Source organism: Erythrolamprus reginae, chromosome 1 (genome assembly GCF_031021105.1).
Source record: "Erythrolamprus reginae isolate rEryReg1 chromosome 1, rEryReg1.hap1, whole genome shotgun sequence".
NCBI lineage: Eukaryota > Metazoa > Chordata > Lepidosauria > Squamata > Dipsadidae > Erythrolamprus > Erythrolamprus reginae.
In genome coordinates, this window is record NC_091950.1 from 389,016,277 (window position 1) to 389,034,071 (window position 17,795).

Here is a 17,795-nt window from a genome sequence, read left to right on the forward strand (position 1 = left end):
TAAGCAGATGCAGGGAATGGAGTATTTCTTGGCAGGCACTTACTTCTATGTCCTTGTAGAGAAACCTGGTCATGGATACGGTCCAACTCTTTTCACCACCAATAATTTCTTTCTTAAATCTGTAGTTAGAAAACTCCGAGGATCTTAGAGACGAGGATTAAACAGAAGCAGCAGTTTAAGTGAATGGTGACAGAATCCTATGGCTGTAATTCACAATTACTTCTTCTCTTTTTAAAATTTACCTATTCAGGCCTGGCTCTCTTTCGCCTGTTTATAGTATCTCTAAATATGACAGTTAATAATTAAGCCTATGAATTGATCTGATTCAGAGGACTTTTTTGGAAATCTATCTTCTTGTTTTGAGCTATCGCTGTTGAAGGCCTTGGCATTTCAACATAGTCTTCTTGCAGTCCTGTTTACCAGAGTGAGATGGAGCTGCTTAGAGTGAATTACAGTGTTCCCTCGATTTTCACAGGGGATGCGTTCCGAGACTGTCCGCGAAAGTCGAATTTCCCGCGAAGTAGAGATGCGGAAGTAAATACTCTATTTTTGGCTATGAACAGTATCACAAGCCTTCCTTTAACACTTTAAAACCCTTAAAGTGCAATTTCCCATTCCCTTAGCAACCATTTAGATCATTACTCACCATGTTTATTTATTAAAGTTTATTTAAAAAAATATTTATTAAAGTCGGATGAAAGTTTGGCAATGACATATGATAAACGTGGTATAGGGAAAAAAACCCGCAAAGTATTTTTTAATTAATATTTTTTAAAAAACCCGTGGTATAGACTTTCCGCGAAGTTTGAATCCGCGAAAAATCGAGGGAACACTGTATCCTCCAAATATACGGCAACAAAGTATATAAACCTGCTTTATATTAAAATGATTGATCCATCTATTGTCCTCTACCATTTTTATCCTGGCACTTAGGACGTGAAAAATGTTGAGGACTGAAACAAATTCACATACATGTTCTGGAGACCTCACCTACAAAAAGATATTGACAAAATTGAAAGGGTCCAAAGACAGGCTACAAGAATGGATACAAGCATAAAACGTATCAGGAAAAGACTTAATGAACTCAATCTGTATAGTCTGCAAGACAGAAGGAAAAGGGGGGGACATGATCGAAACATTTAAATATGTCAAAGGGTTAAATAAGTTTCAGGAGGGAAGTGTTTTTTAATAGGAAAGTGAACACAAGAACAAGGGGGACACAATCTGAAGTTAGTTGGGGGAAAGATCAAAAGCAACATGATAAAATATTATTTTACTGAAAGAGTAGTAGATCCTTGGAACAAACTTCCAGCAGACGTGGTTGGTAAATCCACAGTAACTGAATTTAAACATGCCTGGGATAAACATAGATCCATCCTAAGATAAAATACAAAAAATAGTATAAGGGCAGACTAGATGGATCATGAGGTCTTTTTCTGCCGTCAGTCTTCTATGTTTCTATGTTTCTATACATCTATGACAGTGATGGCGAACCTATGGCATGCGTGCCTCAGGTGGAACATGGAACCATATCTACCAGTACATGAGCCATTGCCCTAACTCAGCTCCAGTGCATGCCAGCCAGCTGATTTTTGGCTTGTGCGGAAGCTCTGGGAGAGTGTTTTTGGCCACCAGAGGGCCTCCAGAGGGTGGGGCAAGCCATTTTAGCCTTCCCCGGGCTGCACGAAAACCTCTGAAACCTGGAGAAGGCGAAAAATGAGCCTACTGGACCCACCTGAAGCCAGAAAATGGGGGAGTGGGGGGATCATGTGTGCATGCACAGGGGATGGAGCACCATGGGGAGATCAAATGTGCATGCATGCACTGAATTATAGATGTGAGCCACTTGCATGTGTGTAATAGCATGTGCGTGCATGCTTTTGGCACCCGAGAAAAAAAAAAGGTTTACCGTCACTAACCTATGGGATACATTTCCTTCATTGGTATGAGAATCCCAGCAATTAACAATCTAGGTTTTTGTAAGGATTTGTAGTGACCATAGATTTAAACCATGTTTCTTCCATATATATATATTTTCATTTCTCTCATTTAATTACATGGGTACTTATACTTGTAAAGCAAGGATATACATATACACAGGGGTGGGCTACTGGGGGGGAACGCAGTGGGGTAGCAAAAATGGAGCTCCACCCCAGAGCACCCAATTTGCACTGAAAGATGTTGAAAGTAAATGCAGGGCGTCCTGCATAAAACTACGCTCACAGTGTGGTATTAAAATTTTTTGGTAACCCTTCGCTGCATATACACATACACTTATACACATAAAGGACCTGGGTTTGATTTTCTCTAATCAGAGTGGGAGGGGGTAATGTGCCTGACACTCTTGAAAGCTACTATCATTCAAAGCAGGCAATGCAGCATCAGCCTGACTCATTGTTAGGTATCTTCAATCCAAATGAATAAGGCTTATTGTAAGATACTGTATGGACTTGGTACTGCAAGATCAGGCACAGAGCAGAAATATAAAAATTCCTGTGGCCACTGATCTCACTTAGGTATATCTGTACTTGTTTTTATTTTATTTATTTATTTACTAATCACACTTATAGGCAGCCCAACTCCTCCGGACTCTGGGCGACATACATCATGTAAAAAGGCAGTAGTCATTCTTGGCCAAGTGGACCAGGTATCCACTTGACAGATTTTTGCAGCCGTGTTTGAAAAGAAACCATCAACAAAAACAACATATATGATAGGGGGGAAAGGGGGCTCTTTCTAATGAAAGATAAATTAAGATGATTGAAGGTGAGAAAACAGAGAGCTGTTTCATCACCTTCAAATCATCTTCATTAGAGCAAGTTTTTTTCTATCTCTCTCTGTCTTCTCACCTTCAATCATCTTCATTTTTATTTCATTAGAAAGAATATGTTTTTTTCTTATCATATGGGGTTTTTGGTGATGGTTTCTTTTCAAATAAGGCTTCAATTTCACCTGGTCTACTTGACAAAGAATGACACAGTATAAGAAACATGTTTAAAAAAAAGTACCGTATTTTTTCGCTCTATAAGACGCACCTGCTGATAAGACGCACCTAGATTTTAGAGGAGGAAAATAGAAAAAAAAATATTTTGAGCCAAAAAGGGGAGAGGAAGAGAGGAAGGAGTGAAAGAAGGGAGTGAGGGAGGGAAGAAGGGAGGAAGGAAAAGGAAAGCAAGAAAATGGAGGGAGGAAAGGAAGGAAGGAAGGAAGGAAAGAAAGAAAGAAAGAAAGAAAGAAAGAAAGAAAGAAAGAAAGAAAGAAAGAAAAGAAAGAAAGAAAGAAAGAAAGAAAGAAAGAAAGAAAAGAAAGAAAGAAAAGAAAGAAAAGAAAGAAAGAAAGAAAGAAAGAAAAGAAAGAAAGAAAGAAAGAAAGAAAGAAAGAAAGAAAGAGAAGAAAGAAAGAAAGAAGAAAGAAAGAAAGGGGGAAGGGACAGGAACAGAGGAAGGAAGCAAGGAAACTTATGAAAGGGGAGAGTAAGAGAGGAAGGACTGAAGGGAGGGAGGGAAGAAGGTAGGAAGGAGAAAGAAAAGAAGAAATAGAGGAAGGGAAGGTAAAAGAGAGAGAAAGAAAAAGAGCAAGAAAGAAAGCAAGAAAGAGAGAAAGAAAGAAAATGAAAGAGAAATAAAAATAGAGAGGGGGAATGAAAGAAATGGAATGAGGGAAGGAAGGAGAGAAAAGAAAGCAAGAGAAAGAAAAAAGAATGAAAGAGCAAGAGAGCAAGAGAGAAAAAGAAAGAAGGAAAGAAAGAAAGAAAGAAAGAAAGAAAGAAAGAAAGAAAGGCAACTTCAAAGAAAGGCTCACTGAGCATCTCTCACTCTCTCTCTCTTTCTATCCCTCTTTCTTTCTTTTCTCTTCCTTTCTCTCTCTCCTCTTTCTTTATCTCCTCTCTCTCCCTCCCTCTCTCTTTCTCTCCCCCCCTCTCTCCCCCTTTCCCTCTCTCTTTCTCTCTCTCTCTTGCTATCTCTCCCCCCTCTCCCTCTCTCTACTACCCCTCTCTCTTTCTCTCTCTCCCTCTCTTGCTATCTCTCCCCCCCTCTCCCACTCTCTTTCTCCCTCTCCCTCTCTTTCTCTCTCTCCCCCTCTCTCTTCTCTCTCTCTCTCCCCCTCTTTCTCTCTCTTCTTCTCACTTTCTCTCTCTTGTTTCCTTTCTGTCTGGGCAGATGGCTGCCTTCTGCCTTGGGGCGCAATTCGCCCCCTTTCCTCCTCCGCCGCCGCCTTCTGCCTTGGGGCGCGATCCGCCCCCTCTCCTCCTCCGCCGCTTCCTGCCTTGGGCGAGCAATCCCGGAGTCCGGGACTGTGTGGCTTTGCGCCATGAAGAGGAAACGGCTCCGGCAGCAGGGAAAAGTCGGCCGTTTTCTCTTCATGGCGTAAAGCCACCCTGTCCCGGACTCCCGGATTGCTCGCCCAAGGCAGGGGGCGGCGGGGGAGGAGAGGGGGGCGGATCGCGCCCCAAGGCAGAAGGCGGCGGCAGAGGAGAGGGGGGCGGATCGCGCCCCAAGGCAGAAGGCAGCGACGTTGGAGAGGGGGCAGATTGCGCCCCAAGGCAGGAGGAGGCAGCGGAGGAGAGGAGGCAGATCGCGCCCCAACGCAGGAGGTGGCAGAGGAGGAGAGGAAGCGGATCGGGCGGGGCAATAGGGCAGCGTGGAGAAGCCAGGGGCGCATTTGGCCGGAGGGCACCGTGGGCAGGCAGGGGCGGCCCGCGCTCCCTTTACTCCTACTGCCACACCTCCCCGCCCCCCGCCCACCTCCCCGCGGGCTGGCAGGGGGATGGGGAGCGCGCGCCCGTGGAAAAGGGCGCTCGGGTGTATTTGGGGGTGCACGCCTGCTCACGGGCGCAGCTTACGGGGAACGGTGGGCCAGGCAGCAGCTAGCCAGCCAGCCGGCGGGATGGCGCTTCCGAATTCGCAGCCTCCACCCCCCCTCCCTGCCTGCATCTTCGCTCCATAAGACGAGGCTGATTTTTCATCCTACTTTGGGAGGAAAAAAAACTGCGTCTTATGGAGTGAAAAAATACGGTATACAAAAAAAGTAACAATCTAAAACCTGTTAAAATCATTCATATCCTTTAGTGGCCAGGTCTAGATGGTATCAAATTGATCAATGGCCCCAGACTTGCCAGCAAAGCCAGGTCTTCACGGCCTTCCGGAAGACCAGCAGGGTGGGGGGCAGCTGGTTCCAGAGAGCTGGTGCCTACCACAGAGAAGGGCCCTCCTCCGTGGCCCCGCCAACTGACATTGTCTAGCTGACGAGATCCAAAGAAGGCCAACCCGGTGGGCCCTTATTGGTCGTTTGTGTGGCAAGAGGCCTGAAGATTTTTAACAATCAACATGCGGCAGCAATTCCTTCTGTAGACAACAGGCTTCTGTGAAAAATATTTCTACAATTGCCACAAGCCATAAGACAACAACATTCAATTTAGTGGTGTTTTTTCTCCCTAGCATCCTGTCTCACCTCTAAAGTGGACTTTGACTTGCTTTCTCTTCTGCCTCAATGAATTCATGATTCCTATAAGGGAATCCTATAAGGGATGCCTTATATGCCTATCACTGTTGAGCATCCTATAAGGCAGTGTTTCCCAACCTTGGCCACTTGGAGATATTTGGACCACTGCTATAAGGGATGTCCATCCAACAACTGACCATCCAAGCTGCTTAATACAATAATTGCACTTATGTATTTAAAGTCTTAACAAAGCTTATCCTGGAGAAAATGCAGTCAAACCCTGCTCCATACTATATAACATATCCAGGATCTAATGAGTGCCATTGTCTATGTTGACTATGAGAAACATGTGAAAAACATTCCAGTTTGAAGATAATTGTAAGCAATTTGGAGATTTAGTCATTCTTTGTTTTTTCTCCATGGGTGATTCACAAGGAATGTGGTGAAAAACTCCTAAGGGCTCCAGCAAGCATAGTTAGGAGTGAAAATGCAGGTACCGTAGTTTCATATTCAGTACTATTTAGAGAGTCTTAGAAAGTTCCCACTCTCTAGCAAGTACACATTATGAGTAGTTAGGATAAACTTTGAAGGCACAGAAAAGGACTGGCTCAAAGTTGCAAATCCAGCAGAAATCCTGCATGCTCTTAATTTTTATTTGCTCTATACTTCTTCCATGGTATGCCTATTCTTCCCAATGTAAACATGTTATAAAATGTTTACTTCAGAACATATCAGCTGCCAGAAACCTTCCAACTGACTATGTTGGCTCAAAGGCGGGAAGTAGACTTTATTATTTATCTCCATGTTATACCTACCAGAGAAACACAGCAAATGTTTCCCGAAGTATGCCCATGTCACTCCAACACTCCGCAGTCTGCATTGGTTGCGGATCAGTTTCCGGTCACAATTCAAAGTGTTGGTTATGACCTATAAAGCCTTTCATGGCACCGGACCAGGTTATCTGCGAGACCGCCTTCTGCAGCACGAATCCCAGCGGCCGGTTAGGTCCCATAGAGTTGGTCTTCTCCGGGTCCCGTCAACTAAACAATGTCATCTGGCGGGGCCCAGGGGAAGAGCCTTCTCTTTGGCGGCTCCGACCCTCTGGAATCAGCTCCCCCCAGAGAGTAGGATTGCCCCCACCCTCCTTGCCTTTTGTAAATTCCTTAAAACCCACCTCTGCCATCAGGCATGTGGGAACTGAGACATCTCCCCTTGCCTATGTAGTTTTCTGTATGATATGACTGTGTGTATGTTTTTATATATTGGGGTTTGTTCTTTTTAGACTTTTTAATTTAAAACTGTTATTTTAGATTTTAATTATTAGATTTGTCACCATGTATTGTTTTTATCACTGTTGTGAACCGCCCTGAGTCTGCAGAGAGGGGCGGCATACAAATCTAAATAATAATAATAATAATAATAATAATAATAATAATAATAATAATAATAATAATAATATTTAAATATAAAATCTAGTGAGTACAGCAGCAGATTCAGAATTTTAAGCACAGGTAATCTCCCTAACCAAGATCTGTTTTAATTTTTACTGTATTCTAGTAGTTAACTATACAGTGGTACCTCTACTTAAGAACTTAATTTTTCTGTGACCAGGTTCTTAAGTAGAAAAGTTTGTAAGTAGAAGCAATTTTTCCCATAGGAATCAATGTAAAAGCAAATACTGTAATGCATGCAAACCCATTAGGAAAGAAATAAAAGCTCGGAATTTGGGTGGGAGGAGGAGGAGGAGGAAGAGGACAGTCGCTGCCGAAGGAAGAAGGTGAGGTGAGGGGAATCACAAATATCCCAAACTTTAAGGCTTAAAAAAAAGAGAGAGACTTTGAGACGGCGAGGAGGAGCACGTGCCTCTCATACACCCGGCGCGAAGCAGTCTCCCATACACTGTGCCAGAGAGAGAAACCCAGGGGGAATGGCAGGAAACTGGCCAAGCCTTTGTGCCACTCTCAAATTTCCTGGGAAATATTTCCGGGCTCGGGTTCTTAAGTAGAAAATGTTTCTTGAGAAGAGGCAAAAAAATCTTGAACACCCGGTTCTTATCTAGATAAGTTCTTAAGTAGAGGTGTTTTTAAGTAGAGGTACCACTGTATGTTCTTTTGAAGCTTATTACAACCTGGCTCAAAGCTACAAAATCTTTTGAATAGAGATGGTACCAGGAGCTTCGAGGAAAGGGACATAGTTGCGTGAATCAAACCAAAGGTTTTTTTATTTTCCTCTGGCTTGCAAAAAAATACAGCTCCAAGATCTGATGAATCATTCTGTTAGGCAATCTGCATATGGCAATGTAAACAGAAACTTTGCGATGCTGGCGTGTTTGCTTCACAGGACAAAACAAGTATTATCCGTTTCAAGTTCCTACCTGTGGATGAAAACGTTCAAAACCAGAAGTCATCTGAACAATTACCAGTGATCTGTTACCTATCCCTGCAGCCGATAAAGGGGACCACAGGATCCTTTGCAACACTATGCAGGGTAATTTGTACTCCCAGATTAATCTTTATCTCTGTGCTGAGAAATATTGGCTATTGCAGTATAGAGCAGCGGCCCACAACCTTTTGGGTATCAAAGACCTGTTCCATGGAGAGAGAGGTTTTTCTGTGGACCAGAAGGGATGTGGTTTCATGTGCTTCCTGCATTCCACGGATGGGACTTCACTTATTTACATGGCCTGATTTCTAGTATGTCCTAGACCAGTGCCAATGGATATTTGTGATTCCCCTCACCTCACCTTCTTCCTTCGGCAGCGACTGTCCTCTTCCTCCTCCTCCTCCTCCCATCCAAATTCTGAGCTTTTATTTCTTTCCTAATGAGTTTGCATGCATTATTTGCTTTTACATTGATTCCTATGGGAAAAATTGCTTCTACTTACAAACTTTTCTACTTAAGAACCTGGTCACAGAACAAATTAAGTTCTTAAGTAGAGGTACCACTGTATAGTTAATTACTAGAATACAGTAAAAATTAAAACAGATCTTGATTAGGGAGATGACCTGTGCTTAAAATTCTGAATCTGCTGCTGTACTCACTAGATTTTATATTTAAATATTATTATTATTATTATTATTATTATTATTATTATTATTATTATTATTATTTATTAGATTTGTATGCCGCCCCTCTCCGCAGACTCGGGGCGGCTCACAACAGTGATAAAAACAATACATGGTGACAAATCTAATAATTAAAATCTAAAATAACAGTTTTAAATTAAAAAGTCTAAAAGAGAAAAACCCAATATATGAAAACATACACACAGTCATATCATACACAAAACTACATAGGCAAGGGAATACATGAACCTCAGTATATCCCATAGCATCTTTTCATCTTCATCGGGGATATGTATTCACAGCAGGAAACGGCAAGCAAAGTAATACTTATTTAGATATCGACTGGAGAAAGATTGTGTCTCAGCATGCTGGTTGGAATCAAGCCTGACATTCATTCTGTCAAGGAAAGAGGTTAGAGGAAAAACTGAGCAGATTGAGACAGAGAGAACTTACTTCAGTGCAGAGATTGGCTAAACCTCACAGACAGAATCCATCACCGCAAAAACCCCCACATCTCTCCAAACCATATTTGGAGTTTCGCAATTATCTAAAAGCACAGCTGCACCGTCTGACCCAATTTAAATGGCCAGACTGTGAATTTCTATGTCCAAATGTATCCTCTTGCAATATAAAATTGTACACAGAAAGCTAGCATAGAATGCTATTCATTAGAAAGAAGTGATTGATAAAGTAATCGTGTCTATATGCTATCCTGCATATTCCTGATGACTAGTGGCTAGGGGATAAAAGCAGGAGGAAGTTTTATGATATTGATGTCCTAGAGCAGAGTTTCTTAACCCTGCTGTTCTGTTCGGGTCGTATGTGACCCGAAGCCAAGTTTGAGTCCCTGTAAAAATTTTTCCCTGCATATCTGAAACTTGAAATTTCATGACTATTTATCATTTCAGGGGTTCTCTCTATGAGAATTTTTTTGGGGGGGTGGGGGGCTTAGTTTTTGCTGGGCAAAAAAAGTTACAAATCTTATGTTCCCGGGTCACCCTGACCCGGACCGAAAACTCTTCATTTGCAGTGCTTATGTTTGGTCTTTTTGAAAGCTTTTTTCACTTGGAAAGTAGTCTGAACATTTCTGCACACAATGATATGAAAATTGAAATGAAAAAAGTAAATCTTATTGGTTTATTTTGCGGATATAATGCACGCCCCCCCCCCCCCCGTTTTTGTGAATTTTTTTTCAATTTATGGATAGTTTTGCTTGCAAAATGCATTCTATTTTACTAAAGTTGGTGTGAGATTGGTAGCTTGAACATTTCTGAATATAAGAAAAATATAAAGGAACTGAAAAAAATGATTCTTATTGGTTTTTTAACATCAGAAATAAGGCCTCCCCCCCCCCTTGGCTGCTTGCAACCATTTTCACTTTTTATTTTTTATGCTCCAAATCCGAAATATTCTTTAAAATCTTAGGCATTCATTTACTCAATTTAACAATGCTGATCATCAAAAAATATTTTTGGGGTGGTGGCTAATTGTTTTCTGGGCAAAAAAAAATCATAACTTTGAATCTGTTTCTGTTCGTATGTGACCGGACCAAAAATAATTTTTTTAGGTACTTGAATTTGATCTTTTTGAAAACTTTTTCAACTGGAAAACTAGTTTGAACATTTATGAACATAATGATATGAAAATTGAACTGGAAAAATTGAGACTTATATTTTTATTTTGATCAAAAAGCCCCTCCCCCCATCCTTTTTTAATTTCGTGTCAATTTCTATTTTTTAAGGCTACAAATCCCTAAGGAATTTTCCCCCAAGAGGTTTGATATACTAAATTGAACATTTCTGAATATAAGAAAAATATAAATGAACTGAAAAAAATGGTTCTTATTGGTTTATTTTTGCCACAAAAGGGCCACCCCCCCCTCGGCCTTGCTGTGTGCCATTATTGTCACTGTTTATACATATTTGTCTAGAAATATTTGGAATATCCTTTTGAAAATCAACCACATTGTAGCCAGAGAACTAATTTTATGAAACAAATCCATTTTACTAAAAAAAAGTATGTAAGTTTGAAATTAACAGCATAATTTTTATATAAATTGAAATAATTGAGGCATACTTTATGTGCAAAATAAACCAATATGCATCAATTTTTCCAGTTCAATTTTCATATCATTATGTTCAGAAATGTTCAAGCTACCAATCCCACACCAACTTTAGTAAAATAGAATGTATTTTGCTAGCAAAACTATCCATAAAGTGAAGACTATTTAAAAAAAACGGGGGGGGGCGTGCATTTCATCAACAAAATAAACCAATATGCATCAATTTTTCCAGTTCAATTTTCATATCATTATGTTCAGAAATGTTCAAGCTACCAATCCCATAGCAACTTTAGTAAAATAGAATGCATTTTGCAAGCAAAACTATCCATAAATTGAAAAGAATTTCACAAAAACAGGGGGGGCGTGCATTATATCCGCAAAATAAACCAATAAGATTTACTTTTTTCATTTCAATTTTCATATCATTGTGTGCAGAAATGTTCAGACTACTTTCCAAGTGAAAAAAGCTTTCAAAAAGACCAAACATAAGCACTGCAAATGAAGAGTTTTCGGTCCGGGTCGTATGTGACCCGAACAGAAGATTTGTTATTTTTCTTAAACAGAACAGCAGGGTTTGCAGTGTTTTTCAATTAGTGTGCTGTGAGACATGGTCAGGTGTGCCGTGGGGAAATTAAACATGGGTCCCCAAACTACGGCCCATGTGCCGGATATCTCCGGGACCGCCTTCTGCTGCACGAATCCCAGCGACCAGTTAGGTCCCACAGAGTGGGCCTTCTCCGGTCCCGTCAACTAAACGATGTTGTTTGGCGGGACCCAGGGGAAGAGCCTTCTATGTGGCGGCCCCGGCCCTCTGGAAACCAACTCCCCCCAGAGATTAGAACTGCCCCCACCCTCCTTGCTTTCGTAAGCTCCTTAAAACCCACCTCTGTCGTCAGGCTTGGGGGAACTGAGATACTCTTTCCCCCTAGGCCTTTACAACTTATGAATGGTACGTTTGTATGTATGTTTTGTTTTTATAATAAGGGTTTTTTTTAGTGGTTTTAATATTTGATTGTTACATGCCCCGAGTCTACGGAGAGGGGAGGCATACAAATCCAATAAATAAATAAATATGGCCCGTGAAGGCCATTTATCCAGCCCGCCGCCAGCCGCCTCCAACCGAACATAAACATTCCCCTCACAATCCCTCCAGCTATCAGCGACAGGAAGAGTGGAGGCACAGGGAATGCTCATTGACCAATCACCTTCTAGGATTCATCCCAACCACTAGCGATGAACCAATAGCAGGCCGCCTCTCATCCACACCCTGGAAGGTCCCCACTCGGGCTGCCACGCACTTGTCATTGTGTGGCTGTGGTGAGTAGTTGAAGCTGCTACTCCTCCCCGTGGCCCCGATGTCTAATTGTGGTTTAAAGCTAAAATTTGCTGATCTTCCTTTGGACAGTTTTTGGTTATCTGTTGCCAAGGAGTTCCCCATTCTGGCCAACAAAGATTGCTCCCGTTTTCAACCACATATCTATGTGAACTGAGCTTCTCAAGCTTGACTGCGATAAAAACTAAAAACAGAGAGAGACTGAGAACTGTTGAGGAAGAGCTTCGTGTGTGTCTTTCTACCATTGGACTAAGACAAGTCCCCACTTCTTCCCTGTGTCCATCTTGCTCCCTTCCTTCCCATCTTCTCAATTTTAAATTTATTTTAGTGTTAATACTTATTTATTCATTCATTCATTCATTATTTATTGATTGATTTAAGGTTTAATATGTTTTGTCTTGTTTTTATGGTTGTTAGCTACCTAGAGTCAATTCCAGGCAGGAGGGTCAGAATGTAATTTTAAACAAACAAATATCATTCCAATTAAAAGTGCCAAGAACGGAATCTAGCATTTTCAGCATTCAAAGCATGTTGGCTGATTCCCCTTTTTTATTATTTTTCATGCACTGCTTCAGCAAGGCCCTAAAGATGTAACACCTCATGTCACTTAACTGAATTGCAGATATGCCATCCTCCTCCCACCTCCTTTCTCATTCCCCACAGATACACGACACACACATCTGATGAATCCATTATTCCCAGTTCCTATATCACTTTATCCACTATTGAAATTGTGCATTTGGGAAAGGTGTAGACATGGTAGCCCTTAAATGGAATCCTAGAAAGTCTCTATAAAAAGCAAAGACGGTTTTCAAAGGCAGCATCATATTAAATTAGGCAGCACTAAGATGTTAGATCTACTTTTTAGAAGAAAGAATAAGAATATAAAATTTGTGCCAATAATGTTTTGACATATGAGCAGCATCAATATTGTGGTTTTTGTATGTATGTATGCATGCATGCATGTGTCCATGTATGTATTATGTATGTATGTATGTTTATTTTTTTATTGATTGATTGATTGATTGTTAGAGTTGAAAGGGACCATGAAGGCCATCAAGTTCAACCCCCTGCCCAAGCAGGAACCCTATAGCACACCAGTCAAGTGGCAGTTCAATCTTCTCTTAAAAACATCCAGTGTTGGAGTTCACAATATCCGCTGGTAGGTTGTTCCATTGGTTGATCGCTCTGACTGTCAGGAAGTTCCTCCTTATCTCCATGTTGAATCTCTCCTTGGTCAGCTTCCAGCCGTTGTTCCTCGTCCAGCCCTCTGGTGCCCTGGAGAATAAAGTGATCCCCTCCTCTCTGTGACATCCCCTCGTATACTTGTAGACTGCTATCATGTCCGCTCTGGCCCTCCTTTTCTCTAGGCTATCCATGCCCAGTTCCCTCAGTCTCTCTTCGTAAGTCTTGGTTTTCAGTCCCTTAATCATCTTGGTTGCTCTTTTTTGCACCTTCTCCAGAGTTTCAATGTCTCTTTTGAAGTGTGGTGACCAGAACTGAACACAGTACTCCAGGTGTGGTCGGACCAGGGTGTAGTAGAGTGGTATTAAGACTTCCCTGGTCTTGGAGTGTATTCCCCTGTTGATGCAGCTTAGGATTGTGTTGGCTTTTTTTAGCTGCTGCTGCACATTGTTAACTCATGTTTAGTTGATTATCCACCAAGACTCCGAGGTCTCTTTCGCAGTCGCTACTGCTAAGAGGGGTTTCTCCCAGGTTGTATATCAGGGGTGGATTCTGGATCCTTTTTGCTGCCAATTCGCTCAGAGACACACTGTGTGTGCATGTTTTGCACATCGCCCCGCAGCAATACAAAAAAACTAAGATGGTGGTGCTCACAGAGACATCGACAGAACCAGCTCTGTGATGTCATCGCCAAACTATTAACGGTTCTAAAGAACTGGTTAGAACTGGTAGAAACCCCTCTGATATTATGTATATATGTACGTATGTAAAGTTTATGTCCCAGATTTCACCAGAGGAGCAAAAGACAGCATACACAGAGCTCCAATTTTTCCCCCAGCAATAGCAAAACTCTGTGAGACAGATTGGATTAAGATAATTACTGCTCAAAAGTCACCCTGTGAGTTAAAAGTTGAGGATAATGCTGAATAGCGGTCCCCACTGAAGATCCAACCTCATAGACTAGTGGATCACAGGGGCTCTCCTATAAATATTGTAAATGCTGCAATTTGGGACCCCCTAGATCAGTGGTTTTCAACCTTTTTTGAGCCACGGCACATTTTTTATATTTACAAAACCATGGGGCACATTGAGGGGAGGGGGGGCGGCTAAAAAAAGTTTGGACAAAAAAAATTCTCTCTTCCTTTTGCTCTATTTCTTTCTCCCTCTTCCTCTCCCTCTTTTTTTCTCTCATCCATCCGTTTCTTTCTCTCTTCCTTCTTTCTCTCTTTTTTGCTCCTCCCTCCCTCTCCCCTCCCTCCCTCTATGTCTTTCTCTCTCCCACCTTCCCCTCCCTCTCTCTCTCTTTCTTTCTTTCTCTCTCTTGCTCTCTTTTGCTTTCTTTCTCTCTTATTCTCTTTCTCTCTCTCTCTCTCTTTCTTTCTTTCCTCTCTCTTGCTTGCTTTCTCTCTTGTTCTCTTTCTCTCTCTCTTTCTCTTTCTTTCTTTCTTTCTCTCTTTCTTTTCTTTCTCTTGTTTTCTTTCTCTCTCTGAGCTTCGCGGCACACCTGACCATGTCTCGCGGCACACTTAGTTGAAAAACACTGCCCTAGATAACTAATTCCATCATGACCACTGAAAACAGTGACGTATAATATTAACAAACCTTTAATATAGGAAAAGAACAATATGTGTAACCTGAAGTGTGGTTTTATAGCTTTTTACTGTCAGAATTTGATAGGAAGCAGCTTAAGAAGAATTTTAAACGAGTTGTGCTTTTGACTGCTGCAACTGAGGAAGCCAATTACCCATTCCACAAGACAAGATAGCCAATATTTGAAATTCTGTTCCTTCTTTCTGCCAATCTAACTAATCTCAAAGGCAAGCAGATAAGTAAGGATACTGCTGTTAATCTTAGTACTGTCTTCAGAGACATCTCTAATTGGCAGATAGCATGACTGAGACTATAGTCAGCATTCAAACAAGAATATATTTCTATTAATCTTTTACCTCCTTCAAACTTCTAACAGCAGATTTTACTATCCCTGCTGAAATCTAGACCTGACTTTAATGACATCTAGGAAAACTTTGGGGGGAGAAACCGAAATGGGGGAGCATGGGATGATTTGTGTTAAGATGCTGATTTGTTCTCCCATGTTCTCTCTTTTGTTTGTATGTTACTATATTTGTATTTAATTATTTTTTTTCATTATTTTAACTGGCTGTTTAGTGTACCGCTACTCAGAGTCACATGTGTGGGGATGGGAAGATTTATAAATCTGAATAAATAAAATAAAAATGCTGACAAATGCAAGCATTCGGATTTCTTCAAATAATCTGGGTCCCAAATCAGATTTAAAGGCCAAAGCAAGCAGTTCAATTTGGCCCAGAAATATATAGCTGACCAGTACTGAATTAGTCTAGTATTTTTAACCTGTCTGACAATAGTAGGCAATCCTACTACAACTCTGTATTTCCATTACAGAGCTTATTCCAATCTATTTTTCACATTCTTGATTCTCTAGCATTTTAGGAGGATTCACAGCTTGGGGGCTGATGTCCTTCTTTTTAATGTAGAGGACATCAGTTTTTAACCTCATTAATTCCCATTTTAAGGCCTGCCTAGGGGTGTGGGGTGGGGAGAGAGAGGACTATAAAGCAGCGTTTCCCAACCGGTGTGCCGCGGCACACTAGTGTGCCGCGAGACACGGGCAGGTGTGCCGCGAAGCTCCTAGGGAAGCTCCAGCTGGGTGGGGCGCTGCTGGTGCCTCCGACCTGGAGCTCCCACTCGCAGCTGTCCCCCGGCTCATGTCCGATGCTGCTGCTTCCGGCACAAACCTGCTGGGCCCCAAAGAAGGAAGGCAGGAAAAAGGAGAGCTTAATTCTTCTGCTTAAGGAGCTGGGCGTTGGAGTTTGGGGTGGGGAGCGATGAAAGTACGGAGGCCGGCTCCGCGGCTGCCCCCACCCCCCAGTGCCTCCGCTCCCCTGGCTTCTCGCCGCTGACGCCCGCCCGCCCGATCTGCCCCTTTCTCCAGCTCCTCCCGCAGTGGTGGCTGCAACGGCGGCGAGCGCTCGGAGAAAACCTTCTCACAGCAGAAGTCGGAGAAGGTTCTTTGGAACGTCGGGGGTGCATGCGTGCGCACGCCCTATCCCCCAGCCAGCCTACCCGGAAAAAGCTTTGCCGGCCTCCGCAGAGAAGAAAGGAAGAGAGAGAACAAGAGAGAGAGAGAAAGGAAGAGAGAGAAAGAGATAGCAAGAGAGACAGAATGAGAGAGAGAGAGAGAGAAAGAAAGAAAGAGACAGCAAGAGGGGGGAAGGAGGGAGAGAAAGAGCAAAAGAGAGAGGAAGGAAGGAAGAGAGAAAGAAAGAGATAGCAAGAGAGACAGAATGAGAGAGAGAAAGAAAGGAAAGAAAGAAAGAGACAGCAAGAGGGGGGAAGGAGGGAGAGAGAAAGAGCAAAAGAGAGAGGAAGGAAGGGAGAAAGAAAGGGATGGAGAGAGAGAGAAAGAGGAAGGGAGAGAAAGAGGGAGGGAGGGAGAGAGAAATAGAGCAAAAGGGAGGAAGAGAGATTTTTTTGTCCAAACCCCCCACCCCCCCGCTCAATGTTCCCCAGGATTTTGAAAATGTTAATAATGTGCCGCGGCTCAAAAAAGGTTGGGAAACACTGCTATAAAGAATACTGAGCAAAAAAGAATCAAAATCCTGGGGGCGGGGGGGGGGGAGAAGAATCCCTGCATCGAATTACCAAATTAGGAAGACAAACTTCAAGAGATCAGCAGGAACCCCCACCTAGATTGCCCAAAAATCTTCCTCCACAGGGAGACCTCTTGAATGGGCAAGAAGGCAATTCAGAGCTTTGTAACGTCAGATAAAAATCTCCTTCATCCTTATTAACAGCTGTAAATGCAAGAGTTTGGAGGCAGTCCCCTTTATTCCCCTCCTCCTAAGTGCAACAAAGTTAAACTCCCCAAACACTTTAAATTCCATCAGGCTAATTCAAGATGTACATTTTATATTACACACCTTCTCCCCTGGTTTGCTGCAGGGCATATAAAAGAATGAAAAAACACCAAAGCCACACCCTGCTTTTAACAAGCAAGGCACATAAATCTTGAGATGTTAAAATCCTTAGGAAACTAAAGAGCACCTCGTGACAGAGTACATTTGTAAAATGCATATACAGTACACTATTAAACTACGTAGAGGTAAAATACACACTACTCCATAATTCTAAAACAGTTAAGAAGTATATTTTGTTGGTTTTTTAATTTATTTTTTGTTATTATTTCTAAAAAACAAAATTTTTGGAATAGCTTTTCCTGAAGCTAAACTGCCATCTATTATCGGCTTACTTTTTGTTGGGTTAATTTGCATGTCAATTGAGAGTTACATCTTTTCCAAAATGGTGTGCCTATCTAGTGTTAAATAGTAAGTTATAAATGAAATACAAATACTGCCATATAAAAGAAAGGGGGGAAACCACATAGAAAATGTGGTTTTTTAAAAAAAATGAAAATATAATTCAAGTATGTACACATTTTGAATAACTTTACATAAGCTATCCTTTTTTTAACCAACTGTATTTTGTACAAATGAGTCCCGTATTTCCTTCTACTTGCCCATGCAAAATCTACACGTATTGGCAACGTGCTCATAGGTGACAAGTGCAATCAGGTCTTCAATCCACTGCATGAAAGAACCTGTACATTTCTCTTTCCAAAGCTGAGATGCCATGCCAGAAAAGGTGGGCCATGCGTGAGAAGAGCACATGG

The 17,795-nt window shown here is 41.9% G+C and overlaps 1 protein-coding gene across 3 annotated transcripts in view; it reads right to left on the minus strand.

Moving 5' to 3' along the window:
- The window catches only part of EXTL3 (exostosin like glycosyltransferase 3), a 163,435-nt gene that overhangs the window by 78,981 nt on the left and 66,659 nt on the right, over positions 1-17,795 (minus strand). The window contains exon 1 of one of the 3 annotated variants that reach the window (XM_070734864.1): positions 44-143. The exons of the other annotated variants lie outside the window; for them this stretch is intronic. The gene's annotated coding sequence lies outside the window, so the exon portion shown is untranslated. Of the gene's footprint in view, positions 1-43; positions 144-17,795 lie in introns of those variants that run through there. 3 annotated transcript variants of the gene reach the window in all.